The 11667-nt window shown below is 36.5% G+C and overlaps 2 non-coding genes across 2 annotated transcripts; both read left to right on the top strand.

Annotated features, from left to right (window-relative positions):
* Positions 1-1759: 1759 nt before the first annotated feature.
* Positions 1760-1831, top strand: Trnag-ucc (transfer RNA glycine (anticodon UCC)). Its single transcript has one exon. It is a non-coding gene; the product is annotated as a tRNA-Gly (tRNA).
* A 1914-nt stretch (positions 1832-3745) lies between these two features.
* Trnas-uga (transfer RNA serine (anticodon UGA)) lies at positions 3746-3827 on the top strand. The gene has a single exon. It is a non-coding gene; the product is annotated as a tRNA-Ser (tRNA).
* The last annotated feature ends 7840 nt before the right edge of the window (positions 3828-11667 follow it).

Raw genomic sequence — 11667 nt, 5'->3', positions numbered from 1 at the left:
TTGTTATCCTTTTTTCGCCGGCAAGTTTTTGCCAAATATTCACTGTATAATGTGTCGTTGTCGTCTTCGGTTGGCCTAACGAAGGTTACAAAAATCCACCAAAAAACCGCAAACTACATGAAAATGCCATGAAATCAAAACAGTTATACAAAAACAACAGCATGCCTTTATGGGCGAAAGTAAATGATTTAAAATTGAAGTACCCCTCGAGGTATGAAGACGTTAAATTATGATTATTGTGAAAGTTCTTAAAGTTCAGACGTAATAAAGTATACTTTTAGGCGGCGAAAATACTTGAAATGGCTCGTAAATCTTTTCGGAGAAATTTTCACGAAGTCGTTTTTAATATTTTCGAACATACATGTGCATACAGGTAATACATACAGCGATAAATGATTTGAGGTAAATTGCGGTAAAGTTGGGTAAAGTAAGGGTATTTGAGCTAAAGTGTAGCGTGATGCTACGAAAGGGGTACTTAAGGGGTGCTAAATTCCAAAACAATCGATTCTTCGAAAATAATTTGTTAACTTAATCTAATCGGCTCTTAAATTTTTTCAGAGTCGGCGAGGAATTTTTTCCCGAGCGGCTCAACCGATCAAGTTGAAATATTCACATTACCGTTTTAAATAAAGGTTGAATCATTTCGAGGTTCCCAACCTTTTTAAAGAAAAAACATAGAAATTGCAAACTGAATTGCGAATGTTTATTATCAATCGAAAGAACATTCTTTTCCATTTATTTTTTGAAGATTATCTCTTTCAAAAGTTGGCCGCGTCTCAGGTGGTCCATCCGTTGAGTCCAACTTTATTCTTCGCATAGACTTTAGACTTAACATAAAATTTCCTTAAGGATTTTGTGCAAAAATCACTTTGGTGGGTTCCAAAGATCTACTAGTTCAAAGTGTAGTTCTTAAACGTTCCATTGACAGATATATTCTAAATTACCTTCAAGATATTTGTTCCTCGGTTCAACCAATTTATTATACAGAGTTTTGTGATCTTCCAATCTTATTTTTTGGATTCATGGATTTAATTATCGTAGAGTTTTTGTCACACCCCCCATATTAGCGTTTTCGGAACAGTTTATCAGGCGGTAAGATACACTCAATGATTTTGAAACGACTATGGGAATGTTGCTTAGATTTTTAGTAGGAGCCATTAGTTGAAGCTTCAGCCATATTTTTTCAGAGCTTTGTATTCTGATTAACTATATACTAGTTATTTGAAATAATTGTTAATTCGTGAGATCATTTTTTTTTTGTTTTGGAGAGAGTCTTACGATCTTGACTATTTTCTTTCTTCGCAGTCCTATCTTTAAAAAATATGTACGAAAGACAGGTGTTTAAAGATTTAGGATCCGTTTACAGTAGGAAAATTTTTTCAAATACATACGCTTATAACTCCGAACTATTTGCGGGGTATGCAAAAAATTTTCGAAGAATATTTGAAATTCGATAATATAAATGAACACTTACTCAATGAAAATACATACTTATGCATGTATATTAATGTGTCTCATAACCATGATCTTCCAAATATTCATATACTATATTTATATATATTTTGAAAAGTGTTATTTCGAATTCGAATGTTTCAAAAAATGTTATTTCTTATTTAAAACCATTGTTCCTCATTCGATTAAAAAGAAATAAATTCATTAAATTTAATTATGCTAAAAAACAAAAATTGGTATGTATCTACATATTTCTATATTCGAATAGTTTCTAACAGAAGAAAACTTCGTCAGAATATTTTCAGCTGCGTCGGTGGTGTAATGGTCAGCATAGTTGCCTTCCAAGCAGTTGATCCGGGTTCGATTCCCGGCCGACGCACAGATTTTTTTTATTAATTAAAGAAAAAGTAGGTTTTAGTATTTGTAGAGGAGATTTTCAATAACCATTTAACTCTACATATTTCTACACATAATTTTCACTATCAGAATTAAAAATCCAACTAACTTGATTATTTCTTTCACATGTATTTTATACAATTAGATTAAAATATTATTTATCATTTTTCGATTTTAGCATCATCGCCGACATTATTTTCAACAATCGCGCAATATACATTTGTATTTCTAACTGAAACATAATGCAAACGTATTGTGCATTTAATTTTGTGTGCGAAATATAATGTCAAAGAGAGTCGAGAACGGTCATCAACATCAATTGATGATCAACACGTCAATAAAATAAAGGAATTGGTGCTTGAGAATCGAAGATTAACACTCAGATTTCTTACTGGTATTGTTGGAATATCGTAAGGATCAGAAAACCCATTTTGAAATATCACTTGGACCTAAAAAAATTGAGAGTACGATTGGTTCCAAATCACAAAATTTTTTCGAAAACTAGCGTTGGGTTAACTTCTGTGAAACAAAGCTTTCCGACTACCAGGATTTAATGAACTGGCGATGAGTCTTGGATCTATGTTCAGAGCCCGGAAAAAGTCGATCAATATCTGGACAGAGCGAAGACGGAAGAAACCACGTCAAATCAGGTAAAAATGAGGGTTGTGTTGGCAGTTTTTTCGACTATCGAGGTGTGGTGTGCTCTCCGAATTTTTTCCGACGGGACAAACTGTAAATAACTGTACTATTTTAGTATTATACGTCGCTTGCGCGAAACTCTTCATAAAAAAGGACGGTATTATGACTGACAACTCTTGATTTTTGCACCACGATAATGGACCGTGGCATTCTGCATTGATTCTACGTAAGTTTTTCGCCAAATTTTCAACTAAAATCGTGCCGCACACAATATGTTCGCCTGATTGAAGACATTAAACGTGAATCGCTACGTGCATTGAAGACTATTCAGGAAATTGGCTGTAACAACTGCTTCGAGAATTGGAAAAACGTTGGCACAAGTCGAGAGGGATTATTTTAATGGGTACGACATAGATTTGGAAGAATACATATATTAAGAATTATTGAACGAAGTCTTACTATTTTTTATTCATAGTACTAAATATTGAGGTCTATTAACTAGCGTATCAAAAATCTTCTCTTCTAAACGAAAAAGTGGAAGTATTATGCTTTGAGAACCCATTATAAATATTCAATTTATGGAATAAATCTATGTAGATTGACCAAACATTTCTTTTAGGAAATAGGAAACTGTCGAAAACACAATTTAGATAGATGGCGAATTTCGTGTCTAATGAAGGTATGGATTATGAACTTTCATGGTCGACTTTCTCAAAAGCTCTATTGAAATTAGGAAACATTAAATAAATTCATTTTGAAATAGAGTTTATTTATTATCACGTATACATACATATACAAGTGCCGACTGTAAAAACATTAATTCATAATCATAAATTAAAGCTTTGCTAATAAAACGTAAACAGAGAGAATAAAGAAATCTACACAAGACATAAACACCTATAAAAGTTCAACTATAAACTATTTAATACAACTTATTTCCCACAATATTTATAAACGTATGTACATATATCTATAAACATAAATATATTTGTAGCAATTTGCGTTTATTCGCTATCTCAACGCTTATGCTTAAACAATTTCATACGCTTAGTAACAGTTGCTTCCGCTTAACCAAAGAACAACAAATAAAGCGCCGCAGTTGATTAAATAACGCTTCGAAGCAACAAATATGGTACATAAATAATGAAATAAAATGCTAGCAACATTTAATTGGCATAGAATAACAACAACAATAAAAAACACACATATTTACACATACAACCGGTGAAGTGAGTAATTTGTCAGCCAGAATTCAACAGCTGCGGTGTCCGAGTGGTTAAGGAGATGGACTTGAAATCCATTGGGTTCTACCCGCACAGGTTCGAATCCTGTCCGCAGCGACATAACTTTTTGTCAAATTTTCTTTTATATTTTGTATTTTATAAATCGTTTAAGAAAATCTCTATTAGGTAGTTAAGGAGATCTTGTATAACTTTCCATAGTGAGATATTAAAATATACGTCCCTATAAAGGCTGGTAGGCACTATCGTTGTCTAATAAATATTCAAAGCGCAATATAAAAAAAAGAAATGAGCAGGCAAAGGCGAGCTATTTTGATACCGCTGACGTTATTTTAGTATAGTCTTACCGGTTTGTAAGTATATGTATATACAGATGTATAAGATAAAAGATAACTAGATAAATAGTGGTGCGATACCGACGCAGAGTAGCAATGCACGTTATCGAAGTTATATTCATAAAAACAGTTAAAATCACGAAAATTTATTATTCATTATGGTATTATAGACATATAACGGGTGATCCAAGTAGATGGATCGGCCTAGGAACGAGTCGAACTCGCATTTTACGTCGAGATCTTAAATTGAAAACGTAAAAAATATAGCTTGTACAAGAACTGAAGCCATTAGATCTTCCAAAGCGACATTGCTTCGTTCTATGGTATCTCGAAAAATTCCAAGAAGATCCGACGGTGTCGGGATGTGGCCCATTCCCGGCTCAATGAATATGTAATCAAGTAAAATTGACGCATTTGGGACGAAGAGCAACCTGATGAGATTCAAGAGCTGCAATTTCATCCATAAAAACAACGATTTGGTATAAGTCCTTATGTAATCATCGGTCTATATTTCTTCAAAACGATTGCCTGAAAGTGAAGCTCATAATCTCAGCAACATTTGGTTTCTAAAAGATGGCGCCACTTCTCACACATCGTATCAGTCAATGGGTATATTGTGAAAACTCTTCATTGAGCATATAATTTCACGTTTTAGGTCGGTCGATTGGCCATCACAGCCAAAGACTTCTCTCTGTAGGGATATGTAAAGTCTTAAGTCTCTGCGGACAATCTCGCTTCCATTCAGACTAAAGCATCGCGAGTGTCATTCGCCAATACCCGTCGAAATGCTCGAACGTGTCGTCGAAAATTGGACTCAACGGATGGACTATCTGAAACGCAGCCGCAGCCAATATTTGAAAGTGATAATTAGACATGCTATCTTGGCACAAAATAATAAAATGACCCTCAACGCACGAAGCTCGTGGAGCGTTACAAACTTCGGTACTTTTTTAGAGAAATTATAATGAAAAAACTTCTCTCTACGAAAATTTTCTCTATCCGTAGATTGATATCCTAGATCACCATACTCTAAGCACTCAGACATCGTGAGGGTTCCATCACTTTATATGTAAATTTGCGTCTTACAAAGTACTAGCAACTTGACCGAATAATTGTAATTAAATTAATATTTTCATGATTCATCTAATATTTTTGCCGTTTCGTTATTAAATCGGAAGACTCGCGCACTTTTATTATAACGTGGTGGTGAAGTGGGCTCTACACTTTTGCTCCATGAGTTCGGAGCAAGATTTAAGCAAGTCCTTTTTTTAAGGCTACTGCCTTTCGGTAGGCATTGACAACCTTCCATACCATTCGCCCCTCCTATTCTTGACAATAATTACATATGTATATGTACAATCGAGTAAGCGCCGAGTACAGGCTTAAAAGTTTTAAAGCTTGGCGGATATCTCAGACAATGAGATATCTTAATAAAGTGAAGTATGTAGTTACAGGGTCCGGCACTCGAAGTGCAACCAATTAAAAAAACCATAAATTCGGTTTGGAAAACTATTTTTATTTATTTTAAAGTACAGAATGTGTGAAAGTAATCATAAATTCAGGACCAATTCACTTTTGGTCGATGTATTATACTGTTGTTGCGGTGAAGCCTTGATAAGAGGTTTCATATTATACTGTTACCGGCCTATCAGTCACTAGCTTCAGCTTTCAGGGTTTTTTTCACATCACACTACAAGCTGGAAAGATTTCGTCAGTCATTCATCATCATGCTGAAGGCTGGTGGCAGGGTTGATTTGGTGGTCATTTCTAATAGTGTATAACCGCAGAGAGTACGAGTTCTGTCGATTATTTTTAAAAATTTTCAAATATGAAGTATAATAACTAGTTTGGTTGTGGTTAGGCGTATACATACTCTTGCAGAAGAAACTGGGAGCGGAGATTTTCCAACACTCGAGGAAAGCAAATTCTCAAAAACAGAACTGAAGAAGAAAAAACTTTTTGGCAAGATTTTTTTTCCGAACAAAATTTGTCAAAAATAAACCTTAATCCTTTGTCAACAAAAAGCTGCATTCGCATGCCGCACTATGGACACAAATCATGCCCCTCGCCTGGGTGATGCATGTGTGTTTGTGTGATGCCACCAATCATTCGCATGCCAATGCTTGCACCATTTGCGCGTAAAAATATATGCAGACGACCCTAAATAAATACCAACACACTAACACTCACACACACATATGGTACATACATATATTGTTGCTGGCACTCATATGGCCTTTGGCTAGTACGTGTTGTCCATATTGCCCCATGCAGTTACATGTCACCAATACCAGCGAACATACATACATATATTGTTATTGCTGTTGTTGTTGCCGCTGCGACAACACGAAAGCTGCCAATATGCATGTCGGCAGCCGGAAAGAGCTTGTGAAAAGCAGCGAACAAAGGTGCTGAAGCTGATGCGGCGCAATAACGGTACCAACAGCAGCGTGGACAGCGGATGGCGGGGTGTAGCGGCGACTGGCAGCACACAGGGGGTAGCGGACAGTTATCGGTGACTATTGAAGGGATGCAAACTTGTCGATGAAGCGGTTGCACGAGTTACATCCGTTGCGCCACATACTGTGTGCAACACCCCCAGGGAGGCCTATTTGCTGTGTCAGCAACTCGATTTTATCTGCGCTGCTGCCGAGCGCTTAGAGGACACCTGCATTGGAATTTGCGCAGAGATGCTGGTGTGGCACAGACACACACAGCCGCTTTGTATATGTGTGTGGCAACATGTGCTTGTGGCTCTTAGCCGATTTGGCATATGTTGCATGCTATATGCGGCAGTTGGTGGCAAGACAAAGACGAAGCGGGCTGGCGACGCAACGGACTGGCCAACTAACAACGTCAAAGTTCAAATCTATGATTATGCCACAACACATATACACGTACACATACACAGCAAGGCGCATGGATCGACTTGTGTTGCGTTGGGTGACCTCTGCAGAATGCCACCCGCTCTGCGTTTGAATTTTTCATTGCCACACAAAATGTTGCACGTGCGCAGTACAACATGCCACATGCCTCTACATGGTGGCGCATGTAGGTGCGCAACAAAATGTGTTAATTAAGCAAAAGGTAACAAGCGACACACACACAGGCACAACCATACCGTTACACGAGGCAGTGCCGAGCAGGAGCGGATAGATACGAAGCTGAGCGGCGCGCAAGTGTAGGCAATGCGGCAGCAATTGATGATAAGCTTTCCACATATGTATGTCCGCATGTATTGGTGTGTTGGTGCGGCAAGCGGTGAAAGCGGTGGGTAAATGTGTCTGCAACAAAAGCGAATGTATTTGCAACAATGGGCCTACAATGCGTTGGATTCGGCTCAACGCTCTTGCTGTTGGGTGGCTGGACCACTGCAACATATTGCTGCCATTGCTGGTGGTTGCAATGTGGCAGGGTTGCATGCTTCGATGCTGGGCTGCTTGATTGGCGTTGAGCACTGGACATATGGGCATGAATATGCATGTGTGAGGAATACATATACGCATATGTATGTGTGTTGCAACAACAACAACCGAATCGATAACAATCAAGCAGAATAATTCGAAATTGGAAACTACAAACAAAATGGTGCAACAAAAATAAAAAAAACAGACAAATAAAACGTGAATTTTATTTCTAAGAACAATAGCGAATAAATGGAGAAGGAATGTGATAAACGATGAGCGCAGACAATGGCGTAGGTGCTGATGGGTTGGGGGTAGGTGGGTTGACAATCGACAGGAAACGGAAAGGTGTTGCACATGAACTCAAGTTGGAGCTTACAATAGAAATTAAACTTATGTATGTATGTGTGGATACACATACATAAATACAATTATGCATGTGTATGTGCGACTTATGCTTGTGTAGCACTGATAATGCCTTAAACAGCGAGCGCGCGGCAGGGATTAGCAGCTTTCTCACACAAATGAGCCTGTTGTCCGTGTATTACAAAGGCTCTGTGTGTCTTACCTATACTTTTTTCTCTATGTTTTCGACCATTATCAATAGTATTGATAGAAATTTGAATGTAATTCCTCATTTACGTACTTGTAAAGAGAGGAAAGATTAGGAAATCATAAGCATATTTGATACAGTTACATGGGTTTGGGTTACAAGCGCTATTTATGGATTTAGAAATTTTCAAAATCAAATTCAAGTTTGTCATGCCAACCTGAAAAATAAGTTCGGAAAGGATAGTTCTCATTCAAAAAATCTATATACGTTAGGTTATATTGGCCGGCTGGCACGCCCTACAGAGACCGACTGGCTCTTAGAGGAGATGGATAATACAGTTTAATTTGAGCTGAAGTATTTGTCATACCAGATGTCAAGGTTTTTGCGAAATTTGATGGTGACTTGATATCTAATTTTGCTGATTCCTCAAGTCCTTTGAAATGTGAAGCTCCTAGATATCTAAGACGAGTTCTAGATAAGGCTGGATAGTAGTATAGGAGGTATTCTAGCGTCTCTCTTCAACAGTGTGAATAAAAATCTTGCGTAATTTCCTTCGGCGCTCAATTGCCGCCTGGGTATTTACATATATATTGATCTTCCTTATGTTCTTTCCTGCGTTGTTAGGTATCTCAGCCGCTTTACTGACCGCAAATACTTCCGCCTAGAAGGTGCTGTAGTATTTAGGAAGCTTGAAGTGTTGACTGATATCCAGCTCTGAGCTGAACCCTTTGCAGAGAGCTGTTATTTCCTCGACACCTGATGTGTTTATGACATCATTCGAATCATAGATTGACAGAAACTCTGAGTCGTCGCTGAAGAATTTGTTTTCTTATAGCCGTATTTCGTGAGAGATCTACTCGATCGATATTCTATTCCTTATTGAGTTACATTACTAAAGCTCCTATCAAAATTCTAAGACTAAAAACATATCATCTTTTAAGTGTTTTTTCTGGCAAATTCGTAGTATCTTTTCTACCGAGGTATACGTGTTGCCAAAGAACCAAACAATTATTGAATAGGATGTCAGACATGCTCAGATTATTATCGATTTAGATTATGAGGAGCTTGTTGATAAGATAATACTATAGATGTTCAGCACAATAGCAAAGCGGTCTAAGAATACTATCCATTAACTGTTGTTAAGTCATAAAACCTCTCTATAAAGAGTGTGTTAAGAAATGGAAATGGTTAGATGAAATTTGAATCAGTTGCATTAGCGATTCTCTTAGCTCTGATACGTGCACTAAGTTAAGGTTGCCACGTTCAAAAACAAATTCTAAAAAACTCAAAAGTGAGTATCTTGCAAAATCGGAGATCAGTGCCAGGAAGGGAGAGAGGATAAAAGGGAATTATGTCATCTTTTTGTTTACCGATGAATGTTAATAAGGAAATGATGAGGTAACTACATGGATTTTTTTCAGTTTAGGACATAAACGCGGTTTTTTCCTTATATTTTTATTATTGAAGTCTTTTCCAAGAAGTTTTACTCCCTTTGTTCTGTTTCTTGCCTTTATTTATAATATTCATCGTTTTTCTTCTCCTCTCCTGGCGCTCCTACTGATTGCTTCTGGTGTGTCTTCCAAAAAAGATAACTTAAATCGTAAAAATTTCTCATTTTGATCCTCAAAATATTTCTTTACAATGAATCTCCTTTGTCTAATTCAGTTCAGTGTAAAATATATTAAGGATCAGTGTTTCAGAGCCTTTTAAGGCGTTACATGGGCTTGCGGGTTTTAAAAATTCGTTGTTTTATTGTCTTAATAAATTCCACAACACCTCTAAAAACCGCTAAAATATTGCCCAAAATTTTTAAGTCGATCCAAGTAATAGTTTCAGAAATACAGCCTTGAGAACTTGTGCGCTCGAGGCTAGCTAGGCTAAGTGCGCCGTCTTCAAACTCATGTTTATCGAAACTGTGTTTTTGAAGTCGACTGGAAAGGTTTCTCGAGAACTACTCAACTGATTCTCATGATCATTAATGCAACCATAGGACTCTTTTCAAAAGGTTTTCGCCTATATTTTCCAGTTATTCCATCTAGTCCCTTGCAGAGTTTTGTTGTCTAGTATGCTTTAGGTTACCATTCCAGTCAAAATATACCCAAAGAAGGTTGACATATCCTTTCACAAATATAAACAAAATTCTCGCCGTTCAAAATAAAGATCAATAGAGGTAGTTATAATGCCAGAAAATTTATTAATTGGTTGCCGAAAAAATGTCCCAAGAAATATTTCCTACAGATTTAACCTCTAAAATCTACTTTTACCATTTTTACGTATTTTAATACAAATATTTATCATTGGCTACTGAGTCATTGAAGTTTCGGCTGAAATAGCCTCCAGTGTCATCATTTTGTTTGCTTTGCTTTCAGCTCGTTTTTGGAGCGCCATTCTCTATATTTTTGAACCATTTCGACGTCATATCCACCAGTAAAGATGCACTTGATGAACCTAGACACCTCATGCGCGTTGTTTTTTTGCTACTTTTACTCAATATCGCTTTTGCAAACTATGCGACTCTTTTGGTACGAGTCTAGCATTGATATGCTTCATACCCAAAATATTAACCAGAATATTAACTAGAAATTTAATCGAAATATTAACTAGAATAGTAGCCAAAATATTAACCAAAATATTAACGAAAATATTAATCAAAATGCATTGAGTCGTTGCAAAAGGGTTAATGAGATTTTCTGCAATTTCTCTGATGACAACTTAACCTTTTTCTTACTTTAATCCGTTAACGTTTTCGATGTCATCGTCATTAACAGAAGTGGATGGACGACGCGCCTGAGGCTCTACTTGTGTTCATGTTTAAGTAGACTCCCCAAAGCACTTCTGTAACATTTCCAACAATTCTGTAGCTGTGATTCTATTGGAAACACAAATATTAAAGAAAAGTTTAATTTTTTTTTTCATTTTAGAAATCTGCAGACAAACCGTTCCCGTCGTAGATAAGCACACAGTAATTGAGATATGACCTTTAAAGTTCCCACGATCATAAAAGAGGATTGTGCAACGTAGAAAATAACTTCGTGTTGTGAGCGCAGTCTATACGGACCAAGGTAGATTTGATCAGATGGTATGAGTATATCATAAAATTTCAACTTAGCGATTAAAGCGCAGATAAACTGATGTGGAATTCAAAAATCATATATGGTTATGAACTCAAAAATTCTTTTTTTTATAAAAAGGATACTAATCTTTTCAATCTTATTGGTATATATTTACATAATTTATATATTTACATAAAGTATGATTTGTGGCTCAAAAGTAAAGTCAATTCATAATTTAAAGACACAACAAAACCGCTAGTAACATATGAAAATAAATAGACGTAGAAATATTAGAACAACTCATTCAATATATATGTACATATATATATATATTAAAACAACTATGTATATGTAAGTATATGCTTCCATGTGCATGTATATAAATATATCCGTCACGCAAAGCAAAGGCTTCTATTTCGTTAACAAGCTTAAAGCCGCATTTATGCAGTCGTGTTCATTGCGGGTGCACAACTGACGCATCGAGCAACCTTTATGAACATACGATTAGGTATACATACATATCTACGAGTACATGTACATTTATATAGTTTGTGAAGCAACTTGCTGGCAAGCCAACCGAATAACCAGACAACC

The sequence above is a fragment of the Bactrocera dorsalis genome, chromosome 4, assembly GCF_023373825.1.
Source record: "Bactrocera dorsalis isolate Fly_Bdor chromosome 4, ASM2337382v1, whole genome shotgun sequence".
Classification (NCBI taxonomy): domain Eukaryota; kingdom Metazoa; phylum Arthropoda; class Insecta; order Diptera; family Tephritidae; genus Bactrocera; species Bactrocera dorsalis.
This window is presented reverse-complemented; position numbering and strand designations above follow the sequence as displayed.